The sequence below is a fragment of the Osmerus eperlanus genome, chromosome 10, assembly GCF_963692335.1.
Source record: "Osmerus eperlanus chromosome 10, fOsmEpe2.1, whole genome shotgun sequence".
Classification (NCBI taxonomy): Eukaryota; Metazoa; Chordata; class Actinopteri; order Osmeriformes; family Osmeridae; genus Osmerus; species Osmerus eperlanus.
This window is the reverse complement of record NC_085027.1, coordinates 12,320,548-12,335,014: the sequence shown is the minus strand read 5'-3', so window position 1 is coordinate 12,335,014 and position 14,467 is coordinate 12,320,548. Positions and strand designations below refer to the sequence as shown.

General features: G+C 48.0%; 1 protein-coding gene across 3 annotated transcripts in view; it reads right to left on the bottom strand.

The window, feature by feature from the left end:
• dok4 (docking protein 4) overlaps positions 1-8,427 on the bottom strand; it is a 30,912-nt gene extending 22,485 nt beyond the window's left edge. For 2 of the 3 annotated variants that reach the window (XM_062472069.1, XM_062472070.1), the window contains exon 1: positions 8,106-8,427. The gene's annotated coding sequence lies outside the window, so the exon portion shown is untranslated. The remainder of the gene's footprint in view (positions 1-8,105) is intronic. The other variant, XM_062472071.1, reaches the window with a different exon arrangement.
• Positions 8,428-14,467: the final 6,040 nt, after the last annotated feature.

The following is a 14,467-nucleotide window of genomic DNA, read 5'->3' as shown; positions in this document are numbered from 1 at the left end:
CTGTCAGGGAAAGTACACACACAGCCACATACACGGACACACACGGACACACGCGGATAGACACTGACACACACACACACACACGGACATACACAGGCACAAGGACACACACACAGATAGCCATCTCTGACCCAGTCTGTGAAAACAGAACACTCCTCATGTCATTACCAGTCAGAGCGCTTCAGGGCTGGAGGTGTGTTGCCTCCTTGTGTGTCTACAAGCTGACAGGTCACACTCAAGTCCTTCACTACAAACTGGAACCTTTAGACCTTCACCTTTTCCATCTGCGTGGCTGCGTCACTGCTACAGTCTCCTCAGGACTGAAACCAGACTGAAACCAGACCACTTTTACCCTCCGTACCGACAGACATTTTTCTGATATCTCAATGTCTGAATAGACATGAGCTTGTCTCTATAAACCGTCATAGTCAAATTTACTAGTTTGTGAGAGGGTTTATTCAGAGGTTGTTTAGCCCTGAGCTGACGAGAGCCAACAGCTCTCAGGGGAGAGACCAGTCACTCTGCTATCCCTTCTCCCACAAAACTCTCTCTCTCTCTTCTCTCTCTATACTTTACATCTATCCTTTTCTCTCTCACTTCTCTCTCTACACGCCCTCTCTCTCTCTCTCCGTTATTGAAGCGAAAACACATTTAGCCGCTAAAAGCTAACTGCTTCTTGCTAACACCTACTGGCTTAATGCATTCCCAAGTGTGTGTGTGCATGTGTGTGTGTACAGTATATTGTGATCCTCAGTGTATCATTGTCTCACCCTTGGATGTGACAGTCTTAATTGCCTGTCTGACACAATGTTTGATATCTAACACAATGCAGCACATGTTGGTCCGGGGCAAGGCTAGGTCTTGTGCACCCAAACGCACACACACACATACACACACCCACACACACACTAGCTCCTACTCTCTACACTAGAGCGGAGCGAGGCTGCACCACAGTTGAGGACTCTGGCATGTTTTATTCACCCTGAGCCTGCAGGCAGACTGAGCAGCTCAGTCATCTTCCACGCACGTCTACTTTTCAACTCTCTTCTTTCATTTCCTCCCATCGCCCCTCCTGGCTGCATGGCTGCATGCTATCTGGGGAGGATAAATGGCAAGGTTTGTGCCGGGTGTTTTTGGTAATTGCCTCTGCGCAGAGAGGAGTTCTAACAAAGTGGTAGGCAGGCCCTAACTCCCCCGGTCTCCATAACAACGCTCCTGTGAATACACATCAAAGACAAACAGCTGCCAGCTACAGACTAGGGGAGAACATCACAGCGTGTGTGTGTGGGTGTCTGCATGCGGGTGTGTGTGTGTGTGCACGTGTGCTTGTGTGTATGTTCTTGTGTGAGTTTGTTGGCGCGCATGGGTGCGCGTGCATCTTCTGGTCTGTGTGTGCATGTGCATGGTGGTGTGTGCATGAGTGTGTGTGTGTGTGTGTGTGTGTGTGTGTGTGTGTGTGTGTGTGTGTGTGTTGTACTGCATGTAATAAATGCCTATGAGATGTATCATAAGTGTATCATATTTTAGTGGGACAGGAATAAGCCCCGAACCACACCAGGCCAAGGAGACATCACACCAGGAACATATCTCTCCCCTAATATCTATTTATGTACCTTCTATTACTTCACATACGGGGTGCTACACACTGCCAGAAAAGTTAAGAATGTAACCTGTATAAGAATGATACTGTGTTCAGCATTCTTTGTGTGCAAAGAGAGGCCAACCCCCCCAAATGTGAACTCTGATAAAAGGTTACATTCTTAACTTTTCTGACACACACCTACAGTACATTACAGTACAGTATAGTACAGTCCAGACCTAGAGATACTACAGCAGGCAGGAACTGACTAAAGGGTACAGGATGGTACAGATTTCCTGACCAGTCTCAGACCACACCTGGGTAGTTTCCTGAGTGAGGCCTTGTTTAAAACGCTGACTTTGTTCAAGGACAACACTGTGTTGTTTACACTTGTCTGCTGTGGTGATGAGGATGCATAATGTTACCTGTGGTCTGGTGTGGAGGAAATCAGGGATTTCCTAAGTGCTTGTGTTAATCACAATCAGTAGATCAACTGTTGAATTATAATTTGGTTATGTATTCTATGCTATTAATCAGTCATATGAAGCATTCTCAGTGTGATAGTCTCATTCTCCGCCTGCCTATAATTACAAACATCTATTGTCCAGGTGTTATCTTTGATTTTTGCTGTTCACTATAAACACCGTCCTCTTACTTTCATGCTTCAGAAAGACTTTGCAAGTATCATTGTGCGTCTGAACTGGACATTTTTATGTTGATGTGTTTGTTAAACTCTCTCTCAATCAGCTGGTTGTCTACAACGTATAAACCTACAACCTAAACTGATGGTCACACTGGTCTAGTGGAGACAGACAGAACTTTCTTCCACATTGATGCTGAGGGCTAACCCTCACCTGCAGATACCTGTAGTCCACATGCAGATCATTTGTAGTCCAACTGTAGTCGAGACACCTGGACAACTGGACACACCACTTCCAATGGGGAAGAGCATAACTCTCTCTCACACACTCACACACACTCACACACACTCTCACACAGACACACACACACTCACGCGCACACACACACACACACACATACACACTTACTCACTCACACACTCACACACACACACAGACGCACACACACAGACTCTCCCACTCCCACACAGACAGACACAAACACATGTGGTGGAATTTCCACATACAGAGGGAGACAGGCCAACATGCACACACACATCCTGAGAGACAGAGAGGAGAGCAGGAAATGTAATGAGGCCAGATTAACATCAGAACACTAGATTCTAATCAGAGAACACATATGCCTCAACACATCAGCACACACACACACACACAGCCAGACCACAACCAGTAGAACAGGAAGAATAAACATGGAGATATAGTGAGACCAAAGCAGACACTAACTCGGATATCTAATGCTCACCTCAACCACCCCTCTCCTCTCCTGCCTTACCCCTCTCCTCTCCTGCCTCACCCCTCTCCTCTCCTGCCTCACCCCTCTCCTCTCCTGTCTCACCCCTCTCCTCTCCTGCCTCTCAGATGACCTCAGGATGAACCATATGGAGGCTGGGAACTTCACATCACAGCTCACAGCATACCCACCACCCATCCATAGACAGTAAGACTAGAAATGTGCAAATGACGCAGCAAAACATGCAATCATACAGCACACACACACACACACAATTACATGGGACCTTGGCCTACACTGGCGGTCTCTTTGCAGACAGACTGTAGTTAAGTACGCACAGAGGGGTACTTAGAGTCGGTGACAGACAGCCAGGCGACAGGACCTCAGGTGAAGCAGAGAGCACAAGACACACCAGAGTAGAGAGGAGCAGGGAAACACCATGGATACAAGGGACCGTATGCTTATAGATTTCATTGCTGGATGGACAGGTCGACAGGCAGGTTCTGGTCAGACACTAGAATGGCTGGTCCTGGTCAGGTACTAGACAGGCTGGTTCTGGTCAGGTACTAGACAGGCTGGTCCTGGTCAGGTACTAGACAGGCTGGTTCTGGTCAGGTACTAGACAGGCTGGTTCTGGTCAGGTAGATAGGCTGGTCCTGGTCAGGTACTAGACAGGCTGGTCCTGGTCAGGTAGATAGGCTGGTCCTGGTCAGGTACTAGACAGGCTGGTCCTGGTCAGGTACTAGACAGGCTGGTTCTGGTCAGGTACTAGACAGGCTGGTCCTGGTCAGGTACTAGACAGGCTGGTTCTGGTCAGGTACTAGACAGGCTGGTCCTGGTCAGGTACTAGACAGGCTGGTTCTGGTCAGGTACTAGACAGGCTGGTCCTGGTCAGGTACTAGACAGGCTGGTTCTGGTCAAGTACTAGACATGCTGGTCCTGGTCAGGTACTAGACAGGCTGGTTCTGGTCAGGTACTAGACAGGCTGGTCCTGGTCAGGTACTAGACAGGCTGGTCCTGGTCAGGTACTAGACAGGCTGTCCAGAGAGGTCTGGAGAGTTTGTCTGGACCATCCATCATCCTGGGGAAGGCAGTCACACAGGGTCGGACTGAGATGGAGGGAGGAACCGGAGGGGAGGGAGGCAAGGTCTCAATGAAATAGAGGAGGGTGAAGGGAGGGGGGGGAGGGGGGGGGACACTTGTCTGTGAGTTCAGTCTCTGTGACCCAGTATCAGACCAGGTACTCCATCAGACTGGCACAACAGGATTCCCTGATGCACACACACACACACACACACACACACACACACACACACACATACATACAGACACATAGATAGCCACATAAACTCTGACAGGCTGGCTCAGCCCCATCCATCAGACCAGACAGCAATCCCATTGACACACACACACACACACACAATGTAATGACACACGTGTGTGCCACTACACTGGTGTTGGAGGGTGAGTGTCTGTGGGCCAGAGAGAAGAAGGGCACAGTGGACCTGGGGTGTCTCTGGTATCACAGCAAATCAATGAGGCCCAGGCCATGAAACTGACCCAGGGGGAGGAGGGGAAGAGGAGGAGGAGGGGAAGAGGAGGAGGAGGGGAAGAGGGAGGGAAGGAGATGTGGAGCGGAAAGGAGGAGGGCAGGGGGTCAAAAAGTTGGGGGAGGAGGGGAAGGAGGGGAGCAGGGGGTGGGAGAGGGAGAGAGGGAGCAGAGAGGAGAGGGGTGGTAGTGGTGGTGCTGGGAGAATGGAGGGGTGAGAAGAGAAGGGGAGGCAGAAGGCGAGCAAGGCCAAGCCTTTGCTCCAAATGACAGCCTGAGATGGGCTGCTCTGGAAGGGGATGGGAAAATATGAAGGATAAGCTCCCACTGCCAAGCCTGACCACACCGTTGCAGACGCAGAGAAGAATGGAAGAAGAGAGAGGGAGAAACATAAAAGAGAGGGAGAGAGAGGGCGTGAAAGACCCAGAGAGGGAGGGAGAGAGAGAGAGAGAGAGAGAGAGAGAGAGAGAGAGAGAGAGCGAGAGAGAGAGAGAGAGAGAGAGAGAGAGAGAGAGAGAGAGAGAGAGTTGGGGAGGGAGAGATACTGTTAGTCTGAAAGAGATGAGGGGGAAAAAGGAGAGCGGGTGATAAATGGAAAGCAAGATGTAAAGTAGAGAAAGGGAGGGACTGTGGTAGACGGGGAGAGAGGACGGCTCTGGATAAGCTCAGTCCAGTCTGGAGTCTGGTCTATCTGTAGACTAGGGGACGGAGAGAGATAGAGAGGGAGGGAGGGAGGGGGGGAGGAAGGGAAGGGGGGCTATGAGGCCGGGAGGGAGACAGAGAGTGGTAGAATAGGGTGGGTTGTTTGGGGCTAGAAGGCTAGGACAGAGGGAGACAGAGGGAGGGACAGCGAGAAGGAGACAGAGGGAGATAGAGGGAGGGACAGAGAGAAGGAGACAGAAGGAGATAGAGGGAGGGACAGAGAGAAGGAGACAGAGGGAGACAGAGGGAGGGACAGCGAGAAGGAGACAGAGGGAGATAGAGGGAGGGACAGAGAGAAGGAGACAGAGGGAGATAGAGGGAGGGACAGAGAGAAGGAGACAGAGGGAGATAGAGGGGGGGACAGAGAGAAGGAGACAGAGGGAGATAGAGGGAGGGACAGAGAGAAGGAGACAGAGGGAGATAGAGGGAGGGACAGAGAGAAGGAGACAGAGGGAGATAGAGGGAGGGACAGAGAGAAGGAGACAGAGGGAGATAGAGGGAGGGACAGAGAGAAGGAGACAGAAGGAGATAGAGGGAGGGACAGAGAGAAGGAGACAGAGGGAGATAGAGGGAGGGACAGAGAGAAGGAGACAGGGAGTTAGGCTGAGGCCACTCTGTCATTACTGATGTGGAATGCTACTGCAGACAGCCCCTGGTGCTAATTACAGACCATCATTCTCTCTCTCCTTTTCTTTCTCTCAGTGTCTCTTTGTCTCTCTGTCTCCATCTTTCTCTCTCACCACCTCTGTCTCTGTCCCCTCTGTTTCAGTTTCTCTCTCTCTCCCTCAATTTCTGCCTCTCTATCTTCCTCTCTTACTGCCTCTCTCCCTCTCTCTATGTTTCTCCCTCTCTCTCACTCTCTGCCCGCGGAAGGCAGAACCAGCCAACCAGAACCAGACTATTCCCACAATGCCATGCTCCAAGCTCCAGTCCCTAGATACAGTGCACAGTACACACACACACACACACACACACAAACATACACACACAAACTCCCAAACAGACACACACAAATGCACCCACACACACACACACACACACACTCAATAACAAGCATGCACACATACACACCAGTGTCAGGTCAAATATGGCTGATCATGCTTACAAACATGATTGAAATATGAGTGTTCTATCTATTGCACTGTGCACTGTATGATGTGTGTGTGTATGTGCAAGAACCTCTAAAATGCTATAGTGAGTGTAGGGGGAAGCATTAGGGTGTGTGTGATCACACATACACACACATATACACAAATACAAACACACACGCATGCATGCCTAAAAAAACCTGCTGCTTCCATACATAGACAACTTTCGCTGCAATCCACAGAAGAAAAGAAGAGGAGGAGGGAAGAGGAGAGATGTCTCCACTCCATCTTCCCTATCTTTCGCTCCATGTTGATATGTGATTAGTTCATGCAGAGCTGAGGTCACCCACACGAGAGCATCAGAACACAAATATCAGAAACACTCAACCCCGTACCTGACACAAGAACACACACGCACACACACTAACACACACACTCATGCAATTAATAAATGCAGTGTTGTGCCCATCATGTCTGTATGTTGAGCCATGACACCCAGACAGTACCCAGTGGCACTTCAGCTGTCACACACTGACACTGGGCTGTCTACTGTACAGCTAACATCTGTTTGCGTGTGTGTGTGTGTGTGTGCGTGAGAGAGAGAGAGAGAGAGAGAGAGAGAGAGAGAGAGAGAGAGAGAGAGAGAGAGAGAGAGAGAGAGAGAGAGAGAGAGAGAGAGTGTGTGTGTGTGTGCGCGTGTGTGCGTGTGCGTGTGTGTGTGTGTGTGTGTGTGTGTGTGTGTGTGTGTGTGTGTGTGTGTGTGTGTGTGTCGGTGTGTGTGTCGGTGTGTGTGTATGTGTGTGTGAAATACAGGATACACGCTTTCGCCTAATAATCTCCAGCAGCCTCGTTTGAATTAACGGGCAACCGGTTAATGAGGTCTCAGCTATGATTCTAATCGTAAAGCGGTTTTAAAACCAACATTGCTAACTGGACAAAAAAAACTATCTCCACGCGTCCATCCGTCTCCTCCACGAGATTTGTCAGCTGCGGAGCCGACTTATCAAACTCATTCATTACCCGCTTTGGAGACGTCGTTTATGGCCAGGGAGATAAGAGATGACGCCGTTTCATGAGCTGGGCGAAACACCCGTTTATCAGAGGGAAAATACAACAAAGGCGCTATATTGCATTATAATTAATGATGCCTGGTAGGAGAGTTTTACAAATGTGCAATTTCATGTCATTCACATAGAATCAAGGCTATCCACGGACAGTTTAATAATGTGGAATGGTTGTAGCCGTTTGAAAGGATAATTAGATGTAGGCTAGACCTAATTAAAGCTATAGTATCAAATAGGCTACAAATTTGGCAATAGGTTTCCAATGACAGTTCCAACTGAAATTTATTTTAATACTTTCAGTACAGTTTTGTTTCTATTTTTTGTATATAGGCTTGTTTGGGGAAGTGGTTTTATATTCTCAAATTATTCTGTTCAACCTGTGAACTGTTCAGACTGAATCTACATTCTCATACTGGCTCGTACGGGCTATGTAGCCTAAACCCACGAGCAAGATCAAGTTGTTACGAGGCTCCACGAAACCTTATAAATCTATAACCAAGTTTAAATATGTAGCCTACTTTGAGTAAAAATAAAGTTTGGTCTAAAATGTTCTGTCTTGTTGCTCGCTATTTCAGCTGCTCTGTCCCTTTACAGGACCATTGGTTTAAATAATCAAATTATAACCAGAATATAGATTACCCCACATCTTATCCTTAAAACACATGCACCAGAGAAGAATACAACTTTTGGAGGTGTCTAATCATCTTTCCGTAGCAGCCCGTTCATTGATATTACACCATCAAAACATTTACCTGGATGACGAGCGACCGAAGGGGCGCGGTGAGGACGGTCGCTGAAAACGGGCTCCTAGACTCCTCTGATAGAATTTTTGCTGCGTTTCCGACCATCGGCTTGGATGTAAAACAGGCTAAACTAATGTAGTATCTCACGCTCTTTTAACTAAATACTGTATGAACTAACTGATGGTAATTCCATGGATCGCCGGTTTGTGCCGTTGGAGATGTGAGGTTTATCTTTGCAGTGACTGCGCAGCTGCTGTCCGTTCCCAACTGAAGGCTGGCGGCGCTCTCTGTCTCGTGCAGTCCGACTGGCGCTACTGTGCTTGAGGCCGCCCAGACAGAGCGGTGCTGGAAACAAAACAGACACAGCAAGCCACGTTACAGCGGCCCCCTCCCTCTACCGTAAAACTCCTAAGAGATTTGGAATCAACGATAATGCTCTTTTACTGTAAAGGGCAGAATAATTCTTACACCATCGGCATTGCACTATGACCTGTTAACCTACCAGAAATACCCGATTCTTAAACTGATTTGAGAAATGAACGTAGGGCCTGCGTAACCAGTCGAACTCAAAACCACAAGTCAAACCTTGGCGGGTCAATCTATTATATAGTCTCATTATTCATCCATGTTAAATATTGAAGCCCATCTCTCTCCTCACTGTAGCCCCGTAACCCTATTGAGGGTTTGAATGGGGTCACCTACAGGACTCTGGGGGGAGGGGCTGTTAGTAACTGAGTAACTTTGCCAGGGATGATGGATGGTTTCGGGAAGAGCAAACTGGCCCAGTTGTTACTGTAACTGCTGATAGGGTAGTTCTGTGGTGATGCTTCACTGCATTACCTTGGCGACATCCTGCTCATCATCACTCAGGATGAAGGATTATACCCAATCAGGTGATGGTGATCCGTCTCCTGCCCAATCAGGTGAAACTGTGAGCAGACGTGCAGAATGGTGACTGAATTCTGACAGGTTATTTTAAATATGTTACGTGTGTGTTATTTGTTCTATGAATTAACTTTTCCAAGAACACTTATTCAGTCAGATAACCCTTCCAAATACAATACATAGACAGACGGGCAGCAGGCAGCAGAAAGGCTGACAAACCAACCAACAGACAGACATGCAAGCACCCAGACAGGCAGGCAGACCAACAGACAGGCTGACAGATAGCTAGATAGTCAGAGAGACGGCTTGACATACAGACAGAAAGACAGACAGACAGGAAGACAGACAGACAGACATGAAGACAGACAGACAGGTAGAGAGACAGTCCGACATACAGACAGACAGACAGACAGACAGGTAGACAGACAGACAGAGAGCCAGACAGACTTAAAGACAGACAGGTACAGACAGAAAGGTAGACATACAGAGATGACAGAGATCCACCTTCATTCCAGAGATGACCAGACAGATGGATCCCGATGATAGCGCTTCTTCAGTCAGTGTAAACATGGGCCTCAGTTAAACACAGCCAACAGGGAAGCCACACGGGGGGAGGGGCTGGATAACCCAGGTGTTTGTTCATGCTGTCCTACCGTTCACCTTCTGTTGGTTTGACCCTACAGCACAGACAGAGAGGCGGAGCAACGGGAGTAACACATGACGTGTCTGAAGGTGTTGTGGTGCGTGTTGTTGGGGGACAGTGTCAGATGTGTGTCTGACTGAAGGGGTGAGGCCCAGGTCATCTAACCCAAATGCGCATGTTGTCATAACACATTGTCAAACCCAACATGGTGTGAACCTGCTTCCATTTTGGAGTGTGTACTGTGCGTGCGTGTGCGGGTGAGTGCCCGTGTGTGTGTGTGTGCGAATGCGTGTGTGTGTGCACGAGTGCGTGCGTGTGTGAGTGCACGGGTGCGTGAGTGTGTGCGCGTATGTGCGTGCGTGTGTGCGTGTAGTGGGACAGGATAGTGATGACACAGTGGAAAGTCCTGGCAGTGGAGACGCAGGAAGTGATGCGCAGCGGAGTCCCACAAGCTCAGAGAGGAAACAGGGCTCATGCTCGCTCGCTCACACACACACACACAAATTGTGACATTCACTACCTCTGCTGAACTGAGTGCGTCCTCTATGGAATCATGGCGAGGGGGGATGGGGGGTTTAGAGAATCATCTGTCCAGAGTGAGAGAGAGAGAGAGAGAGATAGACTGGTGCAGCACAGATGATAAGCTACAGTGATAACACAGACAGAAGAGATGGCGGGGGACAGAACACAGACGCCAGGACAGGCACTGACAGGCCCTCACACTCTCACACACACACTCACACACATGCACAATAACACACACGCATCAACAAAACAATCACTAACAGGCACACCCTGTTCAGATACTTAGAAATCATATGTCCTCGACACACCCACACGTAAACACTAGCATATGTACACAAACATTTCTTCATATTATATAAAACATGAGTCATAAAAGCTACTGCATGAAATCTCGACCTGTGTCAAGTAGCAGGGAAGACTGAGTGTCTCCTTTGGACTGTCTATCTTTATCTGTCCTGCCCTCAGCCTAGCTCAGTACTCACCCACAGCTGGCTCCATGGTGTGTGTGTGTGTGCGTGTGCGTGCGTGCGTGCGTGTGTGTGTGTGTGTGTGTGCGTGTGAGTGAGTGAGTGTGGCGTGTTTGTGTGAGTGTGTGTGTGAAGAGAAACTGCTGGTGATTCTTTCATCTGTATTAGCAACAGCTACTTCCCCCCGGGGCTAAGCGTGCATGTTTCACACTGTAACCTTTACAGAATAGCTCAAGAGGAACACATGCATTACACCCCCCCCCCCACACACACACACACATACACACTCACACACTTACACACCTTAATTAAGTGCAGAGGACAAACAGTGTTTGAGCCCAGTAGCACAGCAGCAGTGGAGCCATTCAATGTGGTACGTTTGTAACTGGTGGTAATGGAGGCCATATGGCACTGTTAGAGAGATGAGGGAGACTGGGTAGAGGGGGGGGGGAGGGGGAGGGAGGGGTGGATGGGGATGAGAGGGGAGGGAGGATGAGAAAGGGAAAGAAAAAGAGAAAGGCAGAGATGGAGAGAGACAGTGAGGCAGAGTAAGAAATGGGGGGGGAAGAATGGGCGAGGGGAGAGGAGGGGGTGAAGGGAAATAAGACTGTCTCCTTCACATTTCACACACCACTGCTTCATCAGCCCCCCAGCCCCGTCAGAGTACCCCCGCACCACCACACACACAAACACACACACACATATTCAGTTCACACGCAAAAACACAGAAATGCACATACACACACAAACATACACATGTGCATTGTTTACCTCTAGACAGAGTCTGTTAGACTGTGTACTGTTTATGTTCATGTAAACATGCAGTGGACTGGGAAACGCACTGTTTATTTCATGAGAACAGAGGAGAGAGAGAGAAAAGAAAGAGGGAAGGGGGGAGAGCAGGAGAAAATGAGAGAGAGAGGGAGAATGAGCAGGAGAGAGAGATAAACACAGAGTGAGGGAAAAACAAAGAGATACAAGGATGGAGAGAAATACAGGAATAAGTACAGAAATAGAGGGAGAGCGAGAAAGAGAAAGTACAAGATTAAAATAATAACTATCATAAACCAAAACACTTGGGCAATTTGTGACCTCGTTAAACAGGCCATGTCATTACTAAGTCAGAATAAGCTTTCTTTATTTAATAAAATGTTGTGAACAAAGGCAGTCATTCAGCACAGGGCCAGCTAACAACAGGCGATATAATGTAATCTACAGAAAACATGCATCGCAGACACTGGAATGCACACACACATAAACACACATGCACACACACGGAATAGTGTATTTAGACATTATCTCCATCGTTTGCACCATGTTTGTAGAACGAAAAATGAATACATGTCATAATGAATATATAGATCAATACAAGTTGCCATGGTAATTTGGTTTTCAATCTATAAAATAAATATTTCTTGGGAGGGAGAGATTTGAAGACCCAAATGGTTTGTTATTACAGTGTATTTTATGGCTTTTTATGGCTTTTAAAATATAAAAAAGAAGCAGAAACGGGTACAATGTGTGTGTGTATTGCATGTGTGTGTGTATGTGGGTGTCTGTGGGTGTGCGTGATGGAGATGGTGCAGAATGTAACAGAAAAGGGACTATGGTGTGTATTAACCACAAATATACACTGATAAACAAATCACATATTCAGGCAGAAAATAGGAAAATTATTGAATTCCACACATACACATGAACACCCTGACTTCTCTCTCTCTCATACATACAGATTAGGAAGAAGACAAATTCATGATCTCCACTTTTCCTCTTTTCTTTTACGTTGCATATTTTCCATTCTCCTCTCTTAATCAACCCCTCCTTCTCTCAACTCATCTTCTTTGTTTGCATCCTTTGATCAAGTGGCATGTGTCAATCAGAGAAGTTTCCAGAAACCCCCCATCCCCACTCCCATCTCTCTCAGAGTGTAAACGAACTGTGAATGGAGCAGAATCAATACAGGGCTACTCACCCTCTGTGTGGCGCTCAGGGCTCTCTCTCTCTCTCTCTCTCTCTCTCTCTCTTTCTCTGTATCTGTGGGAGTCAGGTGGCTGAGCGGTGAGGGAATCGGGCTAGTAATCCGAAGGTTGCCAGTTCGATTCCCGGTCATGCCAACTGACGTTGTGTCCTTGGGCAAGGCACTTCACCCTACTTGCCTCGGGGGAATGTCCCTGTACTTACTGTAAGTCGCTCTGGACAAGAGCGTCTGCTAAATGACTAAATGTAAATCTGTCTCTATCTCTCTTTCTCTCTCTCTCTCTGTCTGTCTCTCTCTTTCTATCTGTATTTGCCTCTTTCCTCATCTCTGCCAGTGTGCATGTGAACCACAATCATTTCAGATGTCAGTTCAGGAACATAGAGAAATATGGAAGCAAGTCTGACCCCCAAACTCTGAGTTCATCTTTCTCTCTGCTACCTGTTATTTGTTGGTATCCTGTGTGTAATCTTGTATCAGGGACGGGGGTGTTGTTCTGGGAGGATAACTGCATCTATTATCTGTAGAATGATGGATGGAGGAAGGGAGGGAGGGAGAGCTAGCCCTGCAGCATTCTGAAGCAAAGAACATATGAGCTGCAATGGTTCTCCAACTGCCACTGGAATTTCAAACTCTTCTTCCCTCACTCTCCTTCTCCATGTATCAGAGTTGATCTTGTGTTTTCCCTCTCTCTCTCCCTCTCTCTCTCTCTCTCTCTCTCTCTCTCTCTCTCTATCTTTCTCTCTCTCTCTCTCTCTCTCTCTCTCTCTCTCTCTCTCTCTCTCTCTCTCTCTCTCTCTCTCTCTCTCTCTCTCTCTCTCTCTCTCTAGCACACACACCTCTGTGTTATAGTTCCCCATCACTCATCATCAAGTCACACTCCTGGAACTCACAGCAGAGTCAAAGGAGTCAACAGTTTGTCATCTCCTCTATATCCCACCTCTTTTCTCCCGCTCCCTTCTCCCATCCCTCTTTCCCTCTTCGCTCCTCCCATCCCTTTCTCAACCCTCACTCCTCTTGCATGAAGGGGATGTCCTGAATGGTTAGGGTTAGCCACAGATTCCAACAATTTGGGCAATTGTCCTGGAATTGTCCTATGATGTGTGTGTGTGTGTGTGTGTGTGATGACCCAAGTGAGTAGCTCAGCTATCTAACAGACTAACATGGAACAGCTCTCCCTGGACTCCACACTAAGAAACCAGATATCCAGCACTGTGGTCAGACACGCACACTCACAAACACATCCTCTCACGCACAGACTCTCTTTCTGTCTCACCCACACAAAGACAGCCTCACATACCAGGCTGACAGTGACAACTTAGTAAAGTAACATTTATTTACAGTATTAGTCACTTCCAATATCTAAACACAAAAATGATGCACAATGTCTTGTGAACAGGCTCAGTTCCAGTCAGAAAGGGAGCTGTTGACAAGCTGTCTGGGCACACATCAGCCTCCTCCTCTACCATTAGAGGGGGAGGGGGAACCGTGAATATTTCATGGGCCCCCCACTCTTCAGCGGTCACGGGAATTCACACTGTTAATGATCACTCTGGACGAGACTGGGGGCTGGGGGGGTCGGGGGGTCTCTGGGAGGAGAATGAAGCAGAATATACTGAGACAGTCGCAGGGGTAGTGTTGGTAGTGGAGGAGAGGAGAGGGAGAGTGGAGAGGATAGAGTAAGGGAAGGATGGAGAAAAGAGAAAGAGATATAGATGCCGAGAGGTGGGAGGTTGTCGTTGTAATTAACCCACGAGTCAGGGTTCAAACAGACAAACAGAGAAGTCTTCCCTTTTGCCTCGGTGGTAAAAGTTGAATTTACCCTGTCAGCAGGTTTCTCTCCTCTTTCTTTCTCCAATCTCTTCTTTTTATGTTC